Source organism: Dermacentor albipictus, chromosome 5, assembly GCF_038994185.2.
Source record: "Dermacentor albipictus isolate Rhodes 1998 colony chromosome 5, USDA_Dalb.pri_finalv2, whole genome shotgun sequence".
NCBI lineage: Eukaryota > Metazoa > Arthropoda > Arachnida > Ixodida > Ixodidae > Dermacentor > Dermacentor albipictus.
The window spans coordinates 14549479-14568847 of NC_091825.1; the positions used below are offsets into that span (position 1 = coordinate 14549479).

Consider the following 19369-nt stretch of genomic DNA (forward strand, 5'->3'; position numbering starts at 1 on the left):
CCAGGTTCTACACTCCACACAATCATGAAAAGGTATGCACATGGGATATTTTTATTGACAGTACCAGTGTATACACAGCCGTGACGGGATACAACAGCCGGTGGTGCCAAAAAACCTACAAAGTGGTGGAGTGTTGCGAGAACAGCAACAATGTTGTAAAAATGTGGTAACAGCACTTAGCATGCACAGCCATGAATCAATTCGGGCATGATTTTTCACAACCAGGCAAATTTCATACCTGCCTAGCTCATGCTGTTTATGTGCAGATGTAAGAGGATGTGAAAGTGTTAATGGAACTTTTAAACAACTGTGGTACTACGTAACTCATTCTTTGAAGCTCCGCACTGCTTGTAAAAAAATTTAGAAGATAGCCATTCCAGTCATAGAGCTCATATGCCTCATAGCAATACCGTAAGTGTAAAAATAGAAACCGCGAAAACCGAATTGACAAATAGTGGCATGTGTCAATATAGAGCGGCAAGTGCTACAGCAGAAGCTTCGAGACAGATCTTGTTTAATGTTTTACACAAGGATGCAATCGTAGCGAAGTGGTTTTATTATATATTTCACTTTTGCATGCCAATAGGTATCTCTGCTGGGCTCTTCTTCCATGTGTGCAGACAATCATAGCGAAATTTACAGAAGTTGTACAATGAATTTTTTTAAGGAAAAGCCTCATTCAACGCACAATTGACATGAAAGAAGAGAAGGTACCAATACAGCGTACTGCTATCAATCACGTAGTTGTATTGCATGCACAGCAGAATGAAGTTGTAGCCGAAAAGGGGAAACATTATTAACTTGCATGCATGTTGGTCATACAATCACGATGAAGGCTACTGGCAATGCTAAATGATGAAAACACACTCATCGCTGTCTGTGAAAAGAAGCGCCATGTAGAGTGCACAAGTTAAGGTGGTCATTGCATGCGGCTTTTGTATGGAACAAACCAAGTAAAAAAGGGAATGTATAAGCTACAGCTAAAAGCCAACTACAGCAAAATCAACGCCGAACTCGAAACCTTCTACACTGACACATTCCTACCATCCTTCGACAGTCGTCCCATCGAAGACAACTGGGTACTTTACCGAGACAAATTGTGTGCGCTAGCAAATCAGTACGTCCCGCTAATAACAGTCAAAAATGATAAATCAAACCCCTGGTTTACAAAATCCCTCCGGAATCTTAAAAACAAAAAGAAACGTTTATACCGCACAGCTAAACGACATAGCACGCCTTCCGCGTGGAAGGCATACCAAGATTTTATGATAACTTACTGTTCCGCAGTAGAATCTGCTAAGCATAAATATTTTTCTACTGATTTACCTTCCCTTCTGAAATCTAACTCTAAGAAGTTTTGGAAACTTGTATCCCCCGAACACGATCCGCAACAGATATCTTTGCTAGACGACAATCATGTTCCACTTTCAGACAGTCATTGCACCTCGGCATTTAACACATTCTTTTCATCTGTTTTCACCTGGGAAGACCACTTTGACGTTCCATACGTATCCGATTTTGACTTCCCATATATGGAACCGATCGAAATAACTGCAGAGGGCATAGTACTTCTAATTAAAAACCTTAAATTATCCACTTCAGCCGGAATTGACAATATTAACTCTAAAATTCTTAAGAACACTGTCTCCGTTTCTGCTAACATTTTATACCACCTTTTCAGGCAATCTTTAGCGACAGGTCAACTTCCCTCCGATTGGAAAATTGGTAAAATAGTGCCTGTGTTCAAAGCCGGTAATAAACATACTCCCGAAAGCTACCGTCCAATTTCTTTAACTTGCATCTGCTGCAAACTTCTCGAACACATAATCGCCTCTCATGTTTACCGACACTTAGAATCTAACAATTTATTTTTTAACAACCAACACGGATTCAGGAAAGGTTTCTCTTGCGAAACCCAGCTTCTAGAATTAAGTACAGAACTACACTTCAACATGAACAATAACCTCCAGACTGACTGTATTTTTCTTGATTTCTCGAAAGCCTTTGACCGCGTCGCCCATTGCCGTCTGATTTCTAAATTATCTGCCCTTCGATTAGACTTGCTAACCTTATCTTGGCTCCGTAACATCCTTTCACTCCGCCAGCCGTTCACGGTTATTAACAATTTCCAATCCTCCCTTTCTCACGTAACTTCGGGCGTACCACAGGGGTGCGTCCTCGGCCCCCTATTGTTTTTAATCTACATAAACGACTTGCCTGAAAACATTTCTTCCTGCATGCGAATCTTCGCTGACGATTGCATCATATATCGTCCAATAACCTGTGCCGATGACCACTTAACGCTGCAAAACGACCTTTACCGCATTAACAACTGGCGTAAAAAATGGCTTATGTCGCTGAATACAGAAAAATGCAAAATAATTTCCTTCATACGCAAGCAAAACATTTCCAACTACTACTACACCATTAACAATTACCAACTGTCGCAGGCATCATCTTATAAGTACCTTGGTATTCATTTCACACCGAACCTCTCCTGGTCTCACCATATTACCACCATAAGCGCAAAAGCTTCTAAATCTTTAGGATATTTACGTCGAAATTTACATAACTGTCCCACTCATGTTCGTCATCTAGCTTATCAGACCTTCGTTCGCCCGCAGCTTGAATACGCCGCATCTATCTGGTCCCCCTACCAAAATTATTTAATTAACATGCTTGAATCAGTTCAGAATAGGGCTGCCCGTTTCATTTCACGCAATTATGACAACCCTAACAGCATAACGCAAATTAAGCTCAATCTTTCACTTGAACCCCTTAGTGCTCGTCGCGACATTGCCCTTTTATGCCTTTTTCACAAATACGCATGCAGCAACAGACCATTCCCATTTCACCTTGATGCTCCTTCCATTACATCACGTCGGTTACATAATCACTTAAGTTTCACGCGATTATATGGGTCAACTCACACCTTCAACGCATCTGCTCTTCCACGCGCCATACGTTTGTGGAATGATCTTCCAGACAACATTGCATCCGAACCAGACCACGATACTTTCCGTCAACTCCTGCACTCTTTCGTTTCGCAATAAAAACTTGCCACTGGTATTTCCAGTTTTATTTTACTTCCGGTGCCATGTTCTGTATACTACCCATGTATTTATTTATTTGTTATTTTGACAGCTTTAAGACCAAGGACATCCGTCATTTTTTTTGTACCACTGCACGTGTTTTTTTTTCTTCAGTATCCCACTTTGTGCCCGACTGCATTCCTTATATTGATAAATGTTTTTACTGTGCACGCGATTAGTTCCTGCGTTCTTATCATGCCCTACCATTGTGCGTATTTTAAACCCTGCCAACTGTTCATGCGCCTAGATTCCGCATATTTGTCAGTCTATCTTTGGTTGTAGTTTCTTTTCTTGTTACTGTTGTCATTGTAATCGGTATACTTTATAGTTCTTGTATCCAGTTTTTCCATATGTATAATGTCAGCCAATATATTTTTTTTTCTCTCTTCGTGTTATCCTTTTTCCCGCCCGACCTTGTACTTGCCGCCAAACCACATTATCATCGATTCTTGTTCTTTATGTTAAACTGCAAATTTGAGCCGTACGTTGTACACCGACAAGTTACTTTGTACTTTCTTTATTACCCCCCTTACTCAATGCCCTGTAAAGGGGCCTGTAAGGTATGTTCAATAAATAAATAAATAAATAAATAAATAAATAAATAAATAAATAAATAAATAAATAAATAAATAAAATGAGCAACAGCACAAACAAGTGAGCGTGGTGCATGGGTCTGTCAGCAGTCAGCTTGTAATGCACCCCTTCGTTGGTAAAGTATGCAGCTTTTGCGGATTGAAAGGACCAGAGAACTCTACACATGCGTAACATGTCCCACACACGTGCTGTGTGGATTCTGACAGGTCCCCCTCCACAACCATTACATTATCAGACAGGTACATTGATTACCTGTCAATGTAAAAATAAGTGTCATTGCAGCCTTGCCATGAACAATCATCATGCTTGTGTGTGTTATAAAACTGGATTGTATGGATGTTAACGGTGCTCTGTCCTGTGAATAGGTGGCTAAGTTAGCATGCATTATACATTCAATCGCAGGCGCATGACACTCCGCCACCAGCCACCGAGGAAGCCTCACGTAGCTGCCGCATACAGAGTGATGGTGGGACATCAACTACTGCCTTGGAGAATGTCCTTCTTGACCACACGTACAGCTCCGCAGAGCAGCCGGAGGACAGAATGAAGAGGTTCAGAGAAGACCTGAATGCAGCACGAAAAAAATGCAATTTACTGCAAAAAAAGCAACTCGCTATAGCAAGATTAATGAAGCCTTGGGAAGTGTGGCAGGGGAACAACATGAGCACTGCACACATCTACAAGAATCAGCAAAGAAGGAGGCACATCTTGAAAACCTGCCGCAAGGAATTGTTGCGAATTGGCAGAATAATATGGTAGAACAGCCCCGTGGAAGGAGGTACACATCAGAAATGAAAACTTTCGCATCAACCTTGCATTACTACTCCCCCCGGGCCTATGATTACATGAGCACATTGTTTCCAATGCCGAGCGTACAAAAAATTCGACAATGGCTCAAGGTCATTGAAGGTTGGCCAGGATTCACTGCCGAGGTGCTAAACGACCTAAAGGGTAGGCACAAGGACGACAGTCCACGTGAGCGTCTTTGTTCTATTTTACTTGATGGCATGAGCATCAGCAAGGCATGTGAACTAGACATCCCCACAGGCCGTCTTATTGGATATGCCGACCTTGGCCAGAACAATGTACAACCAAGTGACCCCAGAAGCACCCCACTTGCTACTGATGCCCTTGTATTCATGGCTGTTGGGCTGGCATCACCATGGAAGATGCCCTTTGGGTATTTCTTTAACGCTGGCCTGTCAGGTGAAGTGCTGCGTGACTTGCTATTGCAACCTATCCACCACCGGCACGAGTGCGGCCTAAGAGTGGTGGCAGTTGTCTGTGACTGTCTCGGGGCAAATGTCCATATGGCTAAGCTGCTCGGCTGTCGAGTTCATGAATGTTCGTACAATGCCCTGAGGACAACATTTAAGAGCCCAGTCAACAAGCAGGAGGACATTCACATGGTGTTTGACGCGTGCCATGGCCTTAAGTTGTTGAGGAACCACCTCAGAGACAAGGGGACTCTGACAAGCAGCACGTACGGGGTAAACTATTCTTTCTGAATAATTATCATTGCCACTTTCAAAAGCAGTGAACATGCTTTACAATGTGGTGTAATGCTCACACTGACACAGAATGCTAGCTGTGTTAGTGGATTGTTTGCAAAACATTCTTTCACTGTGTTCCCTACATTTTATTCAGTGACGTCATTTTAAGTGTGTCACTACAATTCAGAAAAAGTTGTACAAAGAAATGTGAAAGTCAGCTTCATGTTCATCTTCCGACCAAAATCAATGCGTAATTGTCATGTGGTTAAAGTCTTAAAGCAGTGAAAATATATTCTTAGTACTAACCATGTGCCAAAATGTGCGTGTCAAGGCGTCAGTGATAACAATAAACTTGTAGGCTCCCCGCAAAAATTGCCAGTTGTGCAATTATATTACAGGACTGTGCAATGAGTCACCATAATTTGCACATGTTTATGCCGAACCACGCATTATTAAAACACATTATCAATTAATAAATAATGTTTTCATAATAAAAGCTTCTCCAAAGCATTGCCCATACTGGCAAACTTTACAATATGTTTCAACGATTGGTGTTAACCGCACAGGCTCCTGTATGAAGAAACTTGCCACAAATACATAATGCGAATCAAGGAAACTGTTACGAGTGTTTGCATAAGAAACGTATCTTCTCAATGAAGCCTTCAGTTGTTCCCTACGAGTCTTCAAAATTTGTCCAGTTGGTTTCACAGACTTTTTAGCAGGTGCTACCTCATTTCTACGCCTTAATGGAAAATAAATATGGATCCTGCAAATGAGGGACCCCAAAACATGTTAAGCTTTTGTGAGGTAATTGATAGTGATCCCAATGAGGCGTGTTGCATCTGGAATATGAAGTTTTGATGCATGCTACTTTATGTAAAACATTATTTTCCTGCATAGCATTCCTTACAAATAGTTCATAAATATTCAAAAGTACACAAACATAGAACCACATTTTCTATAAAACCATAACTGTCCACACACACAAAAAAATGCAGTTGTGTAAAGTGTGTTAATGAGTGTATGGGAAGCGAACATATGTAACATAGGAATTTACAACGCATGGATACCTTATGGAGAATTTTCACCGTTTATGAAGCGGTACCAAAACTCAAACACCAAATTAGTGCGCCATTACAGAGTAGTATATGTCGTGACAAACTTATCATCTTATGTATTGTTAGGTGAGGTTAACACATTTAGGAAACTGTTTCATAACTACTACGTTGCTCACTTACTGACTTTACTGTCCTGAATCTTTGGAATGTGTAACACTTTTTATAAACATTTCCTTACACTCTTCCAATTATCCTACATCAAGATGTTCGTCTAACTGTACGTCCTCGAGAGTTTGGGTGTGCCTTCTGCTGTCTCTATGCTTCTTAATGTCAGGTTCGTACCAGTGACATTTCGGACAAGACATTATGTAAATTCTGTCAAACGCTATTGGTATCCAACAGATGCAGTATGAGGTAAGATTGTGCTTGTGGGATTGATTACATAAAGTTAGCTATGACACTGCCTTTCCATTACACACAATTACGGGTTTTTAAATACTTGGCGGGACTGGTGACAACATTGAAAACAAGTAGCCTCTGCCTTGAAAGTGAGGCTTGACTTTCTCTACTAATGTTGGCTCCAGGTCGTTCAGTGGAAACACATTACAATGCTCCACCAGCTCCAGGAAAAAGAAGGACTAAATGCAGCCAACAAGCTCTCACGGGCTCATGGGGAGTACTGCCGACAGGTAAGTTCCTACCTGTTAATACATGACACTACAGTGGCAATTACAATAGTGTCTGTGGTCTCTGTTTCTTCTATAACAGATAATGAAAGTAAAACTTGCAGCCCAGACATTCAGTGCATCAGTCAGCAAAGCACTGGAATTTGCCTCGCAGCTGCATCTGCAGGGTTTTGAAGACTGCAATGGGACCGCAAAATTCATCAGCATGGTTGACAAGTAAGGACTGTGAGATTTTACTTCATTCAGAATATACTTCTGTTAAAGAAGAAGAAGAATCACCTACTTTCCCGGAGGGAGAAGAGCAGAAAAGAAAACGCTACTGTAATAACAATGCACACTCACACCCTCAATAATATATGTTTAAACCTGATTTGAGGAATAGCATGTGACTAATACAGTTACGGTCCTGAGTGAGCAGTAATTAACCAAAGCACAGGGGTTTTATTATTACTCTCAATATGATTCAAGCGAAGCACTTCATTACTTCCACTGCCACTTCTTTCTCTTCAAAATAATCATCCCTTGTTGTCATTCAGTCAAGGGAGCTGGCCAGAAAATTTTGACACAGGCAACGCTTGTAAACTCACTAATGTGTCATGATAAAAAAAGGCGCATGTGCCGAGCCCTTCATTACTGTCTTCTTCATTCCTTGCATGTACGTATACTGAACACCTGCCCATTTAAGAGGATGCTTTAGCTCGGGCCCAAGTTTAACGCGGCCTATTGAAGTACATGTAAAATGCAAAAACGCATTTCTGAGATAAGCCGTGGACCAATGTTAATGAAATTTGTTGCATTTGAGAGAGAAAGTTGGATTGTAGTGAGTGTTGGAAGCAGAATTTCGATTTAGGGCATGAATTGTGTTGAAAAAATTTTTAGAAATGCGAAATTTCAGAAAGAAATACAAACGCGAAGTATACAAACTAATATCTCTCCGCCAAATACAGATACCACAGTTCTATAAACAGTAGCCATTAGATTATTCGAAGGGGACAAATTAGATATGTCAATTTGCATATTACGTGAATGTCTTACATTGTGTATTACGGTTTTCAGGAAGATGTATTTACGCATTACTAAAATATCCGAGACTCATGTGTAACTTATCAATTCTGTCCGCTAGAGATGTACTATGACACACAATATCATTTTTCATTGCACATTCACAAAGGTGGAAACTTGATATTTCGGGGTTTTTATAAACATAGAATTTTGGCCAATGTTCAGTTGAACATTGAGGCCTAAATTAAAAAATCGAAAGCAACAGCCCCTGGATTTAAAATTGTTATTTTACATACAACAAACCTCATCAAGTTTGCTTCAGTGGTTGCCGAGAATAAGAAATTCTCCTTTTACATGCATTTCAATAGGAGCACCCGAGCTGAAGCTTCCTCTTAAGGCAAGAGTTCTGGTGAAAGCTAAACACTGTTGTGGTCTGTGGCAGCTATAGTGGGCTTTACTAGCAGTAGCGTTTAGCTAGCGCTACAGTGGCATATCATTGCTGCACCTTTGTTCTATGACTGTTTGCACACATTGCTAAACGACAACCTTTTCCTCGCGCATGAATGGTGCAGTTTTATTTATTATCTCTTTTGCCATGTTAGACGCCTAGCACATAGATAACCACTGTCACAATGAGTGTCATCATTAACATACTTTGTCTAGTACAAGAAAACCGCACCTTGCGATGATCTCTCCTTATGTCAGGTTACATTAAGCGATTACATGTCCTACCTGCAATCTGCGAATTTCTTTGTACCACATAGTATTTTTGTCATACTCGACTCCATCTCCCTAATTTTGGCGCACACTGTGTCAACTCTAATAGACCTACATTTACTTGCCAATCACATTATATCGCTTGCACAGCTCCATCTCTTCCTCATGCTATTAATGAAAATACTGCCTACGACTGCTTCCTCTGTAACGTGAACCATGGCCTTCTGTTTCTTCAGCGATTATGTGTATGATTTCTCGTGCGACCACTCGCTGTGTGGCTGTTCAATTAAAGAAACTGTTTCATAACATGAAAATATATACTCCGCATGGTATGACAAGTAGGATGCAAGGATCGTTTGCTCTTTGTGAAATTAATCAGGCTGGAAAATGTATCCAAGGGTTTGACTCTTGTCTATGTCATGCCATTACCCAAAAGCGAGCGTATAAGTTTTGAAGCCCTATAAACATGAATAAATCATCGTCACTCTGATAAATCATTGCAAAGATTGTTTAATGAATTTAGTGCATGACACCAGTTCATAACTTGGAGTATTGCTCAACTGCTCACTTGAATTCATATGAAGCGTTGCTTGCTGTCTTCAGTGGTGCAGTCTGAATAAATGTACCGTTGTATGTATCAGTGCATAAACTAATGCATCAATTGCTGGTACTTGTTAACCGTTTCATTAGCGGCATGCACTGCTGCAATGTATGCATGCACATACATAAAATGCTTCCTCTATTTTGACTTGCACCGTCCTTATCCGCAACAGTTATGCACTGTTACTTCTCCAGACATAAAGCTGTTCCCCTTTTTCGTGGGTACGCTTTTTTTAATGAGAGCTGTGATTTTGTCTTACTTTCAGGACGTTCGACCTGCTGAACTCGAGCAGTCCGGTGGCAAAAGGGTTCAAGGCTCCGCTGCGACCTTCAACTTTCCACTTTCAGAGGGAGGCCATGGAGTGTGTTGGCAGAGAGCTGATGGCTCTGCAACTGGTTACTGGGAAGCCAGTTGTACAGGACAGCAGGCGTATGTCAGTAATCTCACTGGCATTCACGCTGAAGAGCGTGTCCCATCTGGCGCAGGAGATCTTTGATGCTGACCTGTGCAGGTAAAGCAACCACATAATGTATGCAAGTTTTCATAACACTAACAGAGGCAAGGACTTCATGGGTACAATTTGTTTTTACTTTTGGCCTTCTCATCAATAAAAGATTTTCTCCACCATCACCACGGTGAACATTTGTGGACTGTATGATAACAACACTATTTGTGAAGCGATTTACCTAAACGACTAGCTTTTGTAGGTGACACCTACAAATGGAGAAGTTCATCTGTTTTGCATTAACCTATTCACCTTAATCATTAACGTATCACCTCAATAGCCCGAAAGTTATGTTCGTTTGTGTGTTAAGTTCCAAGCTCAATGTTATGAAAAATTTGAAATGCGACTACTCTTCATATTGTTCATTTTTTTTAAAGCTACATCTGCACTAGTAGGCTCAATCAAGACCCACTAGAGATGTACTTCAGCTGCATTAGGCAACGTGGTGGCTGGAACAACAATCCTTCGGCAGCCCAGTACCGGCACACATACAGAAGAACATTGGTGCATGCACAAGTAATGTCATCAAAGAACGCAAATATGATGCCACAGCTACAAGGCATATGCCTCTCTAGAAGTCAGGGAGAAGACGCCAGCTGCACTTCAAGCGAAGCCACCGACCACAAATTCACGTGTACACTCACACAATCATTGCTGGAGCATGGTTACACTGACCTCAGTGTCTTCTCCAGTGAGGTCGTGCACTACATTGGAAGCTTTGTAGCAAGAGTGGTACTTAAACGGCTACATTGTGCAGACTGTGCACAGCTTCTAATCTCAGACACAAAGCGCAGCATGCTCACAGCTCTAAAAAACAACGGTGGGCTCATTCAGGCATCTGCTTTTGTACAAGCATGTATGTATGTATGTATGTATGCTTTATTTCCACAAAAACTAAATACAGCTTTGCGGGGGTAAAGTGGGGAAAAAAAGCTGCTCGTAGCAGCTTGACTAGCCCCCAATACCCTTAAAAATACAAAAAGAAAGACATGTATGCCGTAGAAAAAGTAATTCGACTCGGCACCACTACAGGCAAGTCCCAAATTGACATCATAACACTGAGGGGCTTCCAGAACTTTTCAGAGAGACATGTATCAATGCTAAATTCAATGCACCACTATCGTGAAGACCCACAACATGTGGTTGACCTCACGAAAGTGCTTCAAAGAATGTATGTGGTGCTTCGGCTTCGTGCACTTGCTCGGCGTATCACTGACTCCACTAGAAGTGCATATGTTCGCCACATACTGACCAAGCAAGTTTTGTTTGCACACCAATAGGCATTACTCTGTATGGTAATACCACAATGTAGCACCACTCTTGTATATAGATTTTCATGCCACTTTTATGTTTCAGTGCGAAAAGCCCTGTGTAGCTGTATATATTGGTTAGAGATGTCTTCATAGAATAGCTGCTTGCAACCATTTGCAATATGATATGTGCCTTGTGGCAGTGTTTTTTTCCTCCTTTCTTTGTCTTTAGTGCATCCTTTACTTTGTTTATAGCATTCACGGGTGCAGCTTAAAAAAATTTAAATTATGGGGTTTTACGTGCCAAAACCACTTTCTGATTATGAGGCACGCCGTAGTGGAGGACTCCGGAAATTTCGACCACCTGGGGTTCTTTAACGTGCACCTAAATCTAAGTACACGTGTGTTTTCGCATTTCGCCCCCATCGAAATGCGGCCGCCGTGGCCGGGAATCGATCCCGCTACCTCGAGCTCAGCAGTCTAACACCATAGCCACTGAGCAACCACGGCGGGTCGGGTGCAGCTTGTGATGTTCAATGTTCACTAGTAAGCAAACATTTTTAAGTTTAGCGACTGGACCCTTCGCTTTGTGTATAGTATTGCCAGGCGCAACGTGGTGTGATGTTTAATGTACTACTGCCGAGGGTTTCTTTGTAAGCTTACCAAGTGCAAATTTCAGTTTGTTTAGAGTCCTGCCGGGTGCAACTTGTTTCAATGTGTAATGAACAACTGGCAAGGATTCGTACCTAGTTTACCGAGTGCAAAGTTCGCTTCGTTTATAGTGTTCCAGGGCACAACTTGTTGCAATCTTTAATGTGCTTAGTGGCCAGGATTTCATTTTTAGTTTACCGAGTGCAACCTTCACTTTTTTGTAATGCTGGTAGGTAATGTGCTTAGCAGCCAGGATTTCATTTTTAGTTTACGGAGTGCAACCTTCACTTTTTTGTAGTGCTGTAGATGCAACCGCTTGAGATCTTTCTGGAGCTTTGTGGCATGCACGCACATTTTTTTTAAAGAGTACACTTGTTTACTCCATTGTTTGCTTTTCTGTTGCTGAGCACATCCTGCAATAGTGTTGTGGGATGTGTTTTTAGAAGGGTTTTATTTCCTGTGCGAAATGCACCTGTTCCATCAATTCTTTTTCCTTTCATAATTTCGTTTACATAATTATGTTAGTGTGGCGTTTCTTTTTATGCCTTCATTTGTCTGCAGTTCCAGCATTGAACGAAAACAAGATGTTTATGTGCACAGGGTACTGTAGGGTATTTCCGGTATATGTGTATCTTTAATGCAGCCCTTCGGAACATTTTATGGTTTTCTGTTGATATAGTGCTAAACTCCGCCCATTGTGTAAGCCTAACACTATGGCCAGTCCCAAGCCTGGAGGAAGGAGGAGGGTTAGTGTCAGGTGCGGCAGCCAACTGTAAAACCAATTGCCATATTTGTAATACCAATTAATCTTGCTGCTTTTACCAATGTCGATTGTCCTACACAGATAACACACCACCTCGCAAAGTTATGTTTACTTTCATTTAGGGATGTATTAACTAGGCAAATCGGGAGGCTTAAACTTCATGTACAGTGCTTAAACAGCGAGGTACGCCATAGCAACCGATGCAGCACATGGCTTCATGAACCACTGCCAGTGGGGAAGGAAGAAATGAATAAGTATTTATGTGAAAACATACATCTGAAAAGGTTTTCGGCAAGTACTGCAAGTATGTCAAACTGATGACATGAACACAGCATAAGGGTGCAAAAAACTGAGCACAAGCTACGAGAATATCCGTGAACAGTACCAAATGAACATTACCGTGGTACAGAAGCCATTGCAGTGATTCATACACTCATGCCAACAAAGTGCAACAGTACAATGTGGACATAACTTTAGGCAGAAGGTTGCAGGAAGGGAACAGTCAATTTGCAGCCTTCAGTGGTCACTCCAGAGAGAAGTACCTAGCATTGGGCACCTTTGTTTACATCTCTGAAAGCCCTCCTAAAAACAACACGCACATAGACATTATACCAATGTAACATGTGAAACAACAGCATACACTCTTCATGGTGAACTGAACGAAGGCACCGGCTCACACGGGGCAAATGTGGCAAAGATAAAAAGCTCTAAGCAAACAAACCCCATGTAATAAAAATTTACTCTTCAACAGCCAGAAGATGCACAAAGAAATGAAATAATGTTGCGCAAGCCGAGTAAGCACAAAGAAGCTTTTAAATGAAATGCAAAATATGGTGTCAAAATGACATTTTGCAGCACTAAGGGACGGTAAAGGGACGGTACTAAGGGACGGTAAAGGGACGGTAAAGTACTCAGAAGGCACAGATGTGTATGGACACTTAGAGGTTTCGAGTGAATAAGTAAACAAACATACGGTGAATACAAAGCTACAGTTAAAAATATAAGAAAGCAACCAAATTAAAAATGAGTCAATTGCATAATTTATACGGCAAATCTAAGGTACATGAAAACATGAACTCTGTTCTGTATGTTTCCACTCAAGTGTTCAAATAACAAGAAATGGAAAACCTAACAAAAATATGTGGGAGTACAGATTTACACAATATGCTTAATACAAAAGAAGTGCATTTTACTGAACGCAATACACAAGCAGTCATGAGAAACATGGGTGCGACAACACTGAAAATGAGGGATGTAAAGGTACCTTGCAGTATGCGGAATCCCTGGAAAAGTGAGACAGATGACTGCTCAAGAGTAGAATACTGCACAGCGGGAGCTGGTGATGAACAGGTGCAGGTCATGACAAAGTGGACAGAAACCTTTTCTCCATCTAGAAACAAAGCAAGGACATCATCAGAGCTGAAACGTCGCCAGCAAGAACAATGTTCAGCTGTAGCAATGAAAGCTTATATGGAACACAAAAGCGAAAACGTTACATCACATGGGAATGGAAAAAGCTACGGCCATGGCAAGTCATGGCATGCATGATGTGGTCAGCTTCCTGCGACGATTGTAAACGTCGTTGGAATCGTTAGGTAACAGATTTTTGCAATATGTTAAACAACACAGTCTACTGTGTTAAATAACACAATAGACGACAAGAAGTCATGGTCGCCTAGCGCAAAGCAGGGACGTCGGAAGGCGACAAGGGGAGCACAATAAGCTACCGTACTGTCTGCTGAGAAATATGAACTGAGTAGCCCAGGAACATGTAATTCTGGATCACTAACGAGCAGGCTGGCATAAGTCTCAAGCTACTGCACTAGTCGAAAGCCTACTATGCTTGCTTAAAGTGTAACTACTTCATGTGTGACAGTATTGCTGTATAGGTGAGTTCAATATATGAAATAATGCAAGGCATTTTATTTTGCATGTGCTTTTCTGGAATTACTTTGAATTGGTCTAGGTCACCTTAGGCAGATAAATTGCATTTCTCTGCAATCGGTAACATAACTATACTGAGAGCATGGGATGATGCACTTTTCACTAGCTGCATCAATGTCATTGAGATGTGAGCAAGTTGCCTGAGGCTTTTTCACAAGCGAAAACTTTTTACACGTTGAAACTGTTTCGAATGCTCGACATCCTGCTGGAGTTATGTTGCACTTACTGCTTGGTCTTGCAGTGCATATGCATTGTTTGATGACAACACTGCATCTTCACATTGTGACAAAAAAACTTTTCAGAGGATAGGTACTGCTATCGAAACGTTGGCCAGCCTTTCTGAGACACCTTATCCCTGTTTACAATCTTTATACCACAGTGTGCTATTCCATCTGTCAGCCCCTTTCTTGATTTTCGTTTTCAGAAGATGGTATTCTTACACCTAATAATAGCCAGTGCTGCACAAGATGCATTACTGATCACTAAGCTTCATTACTACCGTAATTATAACTACTACTACCGTTATGCGTACCTTTCAGACATCGACACAATTAACAGGTAATGCGGTTTTCGTACTTGTGCTGATGGCCTTCCAGTACACATAGTCTCATTACTTGTGAAATGCTTTGGCAATGAAGCACATGTATCTAATCTTGCGAAAGTATGCCTTTTCCTTAAAATTACTTTGTACATAAATTTGCGAAACAAAACTTATACGCACTTCTTTGTCAATTTCGTTTCATTGTTTCAATTGCTTGGCGCACTTTGTGTTGCTTTTCCTAATATAAGAGGGGCTTCCACCCAACTACTAATTGTTTCACATACAGCGGCATATTTAACATGAGGCGACAGAACGTCCACACACAGCAAAGAAATACACTATTGAAGAGCCCATATGTGTTTAATTGCGTACGTGTGTGTGCGGTTTTGGATGGATGCATACACAACAGCTCTGCACTGCACCTGCACTCAATGAAAGTAAACGCACAATACACTTTTTCATACCGCACAGTTATTGTATGTGTGGCATTCAGCAATTTGCCTACCTCTGCAGGAAGTGAAATGTTTACTTTCCTGACACCTCAGTAAATGTACTAGGTTTTCATACATTAACGTTGCCTGCTCCAAGAAAAAATATGTAACCTCAAAATCAGGCTACCATATTCTCCTAGACATATGCACCCCTTCAAGCTAACTCTTTCTTTTTGTAACCAGAGTTATTGCGAGTTACTTATTCATACATTACTGAAGGTTGCTGAGCAGCTTGAACCTACATCATGACGTCATGGTTTGTTTGAATCGACTGTGGCCCTGTGCACCATACACCTACGGTGTGCCTGTGCTAGCTTTCCGTTGCCTTTTCTTGTCACCTGCCTACTGCAAGATGGTTAGTGTGCTGCCATAACTGCCTGTAGTTATAGCTTTGTTGAGTGGAGCAGAGTACAAGGAATGTTTTTTTTCCATTACGAATACAGTGCATCTTCAATGCATCATCACCTATGTGTTGCATTTCAGTTGCATGAGTAATCAGCAGTGCTTTCTCTGCATCAGTGCACACATAGACTTGTCATCTTTGTTATAAGGTGCACTTCCACGACTATTCACTGGAAAAGGGACAAAGAAAACCTTCGTTTCCATGGTGCGATGGCAATTTTATTGAAATCCGTATTCACACCTTACATGCACGTTCGACGAGGGCCTGTCCTGTTCGTATTCTCATTACTTAAACATATCAGGTAATTTAAATGTACTTGTTTCACTTGTATACATTGCGCATTTCTCTGTTTAGTAAAAATTCCTTGCAAAGGCCACATCACGAGAGAGTCTCCTAAACGGACTGTCTGCCAAACATCTGGCTCCAAATCCTACCCTTTGGGCGAATGGGAAGGCCACCAGTACAATGAAGGCATACATGCATTCATTAATCTCGTTAAATAGAAAGGACATAATAAGTTCACGCACTGTTTCAACTTTGGCCATTTCTCAACACTACACTCTCAGTAAGTTAATTTTCAATAACTAACTCTGATATGCGTTGCAACATGCCCCCATGTTTCCACTTCATGTCTGAATTCTTTCATATGCAGCTACATGAATCATTGCACATCCTTTGTATTTACTGTTCTGGTCCTTTCTCACTGGTTCTATTTCTTAATTTTATATGTTGCTTGCTTCTTTACATGGTGTACAGTGATCAGTGATTGAAATGCGATATTCAAACGGCATGGCGGCTGCCACTATTTTTATGCCACATGTGGATGCTTGGCACATCGAGCTGATGCAAACTTTATGCGAGCTGATGCAAACATAAAAACGAGTGTCATTCTGATGCAATTCGGCCCCCCTCAGCAATCACCCAGCGCTCACTGGCGGCGCAAGAGTGACTGAGCGACATGCTGTCCGAGTATTGCGTTTCAATAGCTGAGCACTCTAACTTCATAAGCTATGCATTGGTGCATTCTTACAACAAATAACTATGCACATTCAACTGTTGTGTGGATGCTGTCTTTCTTATTTATACACGACATTTACGGTGCTTCAATTGAATAAAAATCAATAATTCAAGCATGTGCATCTTCATTTCATTTTCTCCTCTCGGGGCCAACATCACACACTGCAGCACATGTGTGTTAGTGTTTGTACAGATACAAATGAGCCCCTACCATAGTCATTTAAGTGCACATTTTAGTACTGTGCATTATAGACACGTGCTTCTTTCATTGTTACTTTTAGTATAACATATGGAAAGCGCTAGTTAAGAGCAACACGTGATTGTGTGCAATCAATACTCGTGGACAAAAAGTTGCCATTCCTTACATTGTTTGCCGCCATGTGTAAGCATGGCCGGTGCTATGCATTGTCTCATTTTACTTTTTCAACAAGTAACAAGCGCACAATAAAATATTAGACAGGGTACAAAAGCACCTCACCACTAAAAGGGAACAAAGAAGGTTTTACAACTGCTTATGCCAACAGTATTATTCCCACTTAATGCTTTCTGTTGCCTAATGCAACCCCTTAACTGATGGAAAAGTTGTATGATACAAACACATCACTGCCTCAAGACATGGAAAGCACAGGCACAGCTGCACTTCAAAATTGTTTAATGGCTCCAATATTGCCTTATATTGCAGTGCAAAGGACAGAGGTGCTATGGTGTAACATTAAATACGAAGAAGGCCGCAGATGTCATAAATGCCTCACTTTTCAGTGACTCAAGAGGGCAAACCGAACGGCCTGTTTCTTATAGCTACACCTATACGAAGGCAATAGATAATGATGTCAAGGAAAGAAAAGAATAATTTATTTGAACTTTACTGATTGAACTGCACAAGCTATCCCCTTTTTAAAGAAAAATGAAAGTGGCTGAAAAACAATGTGCTGCCAGTAGTAGTAGAAACACACAACATGAGCTTATCATTTCTGCACCTAATTTAAAGAACTATCAATAACTTCTCCTTTGCTATTCTTGGCGTCATTATCTGTTTGCTCCACATGATTGTCACTTATCAGTAGAGCCACAGACTGTCCCGGCCTCTTCAATGAAACATACACGTGCACAAAATGAGTGTCGTACCTCTCCCTTTTGTACAATCAAAATGTGTCTTTTCCATTTTGGTCGATTTCTTAGTCCATTAGCAAAATGCAGTGCTTGCCAGCAGTACCTAATTCGTAAGGCTATGTGCCTGTCATAGCGAACATAATAAGTCAGATACTCCACCGAATTGCACCATATAGTGCCCAAAACACGACACATTCAGATTTTGCACACACGCGAGCGTTCACTACAACGCACAGGGCAACTGCATGCCATCGGTATACGGGAACAATTTAGGTGCTAATCGAGATCTCATTTGACGAGCGTGGCTGCGCTGACTCTTGCGCAGCTAGCGCAAAGGCGACTATCGCGATCGTGCAAATCGATGGTGATAGAAATCGATGTTCTCGACCGCGATTGGCTGTCTCCCGCAGTTAGCGCAAAGGAGACAAGCGCCACCGTTCGATGGCGATTGAGTTCTATCGGGATCGGAAGTACCCCGCGAGACAGCAGTTACAACCAAGAATTGACAAGTACAAAGACGTTCGCTTACCTTGAAATCTTAAGCTGGTAATGCTGGCTTCGTTACACAGTCCGCGGAAAATGCCGCACACACAACAGTCTATGGTGCGGACAGCCTTGTTCTTGTAGAGGATGGCTTGTAGTCCGTGAGACTCTATGCGTGACATCAGCCACACAGTTTCTGTCATCGCCGAGGCGAAAACAAAGCACAGCAGAAGCCTTCTGCTGCGCTTTGCGAACAACGCTTACATGCTGCACATGAACACAATTGCACTGACTTGGGCCCGTCAACATTATAAATTAATCGTGTCGCCAAGTATAAACAAAACAGAACCAAACGACACACGTCCGCCTTTTCAAGCCAGCGATTGAAAAATTAACGCCGCGAGCATTGTGGAGGCTCTCAGTGACGCTGGTACCGCCGTTCGTTGCTCGCTCATAGATCGTTCGGTCACGCCACTACGGCAGTTACAGCTTTTGAGCTCACCGCTTTCAATCCGTTCACAATCAGCCGAGACCGGCCGACGCTGTAACCGAAAAGGGGCGCTATTCTGGACACGCATGGCGGCTGCACGGCCGCCATTATCTGCCATGTTTACTCTCTGATTGGCTGTCGAGAGGTCACATGTTTTGAAATTTGTGCCGGTAAGCGGAAGTATTACAAAATGCAATTTCGCGTTTTCATCAAGATGATAAAACGTGACGTGGAGCTGCAAATTTTATGGACTAATCCATTTCTTTGGTCCTTGGCAGCTATATTGCGATGTTAGCGCTTCAAAAAGAATGTGAGCGCTAGTATGCACAACCAGTGCAATGCATGTGCGATTGCCCGAATATGTGGTGGCGATCCAAGATATGCGCCGTGCCAGCTTGCTGATTGGCTGAAGGAATAACTCGTCAGGAGCGTCACAGGAAGGGCTGTTTCGTAAACGTCATTTTGACGATGCGTGACG

The 19369-nt window shown here is 41.7% G+C and overlaps 1 long non-coding RNA gene across 1 annotated transcript; it reads right to left on the minus strand.

Annotated features, from left to right (window-relative positions):
• Positions 1-3819: 3819 nt before the first annotated feature.
• LOC135906593 (uncharacterized) lies at positions 3820-18936 on the minus strand. Its single transcript, XR_010565791.2, has 4 exons — positions 18448-18936; positions 13677-13802; positions 9503-9746; positions 3820-4250 (listed from the first exon to the last, which is right to left on the minus strand). It is a non-coding gene; the product is annotated as an uncharacterized lncRNA (long non-coding RNA).
• Positions 18937-19369: the final 433 nt, after the last annotated feature.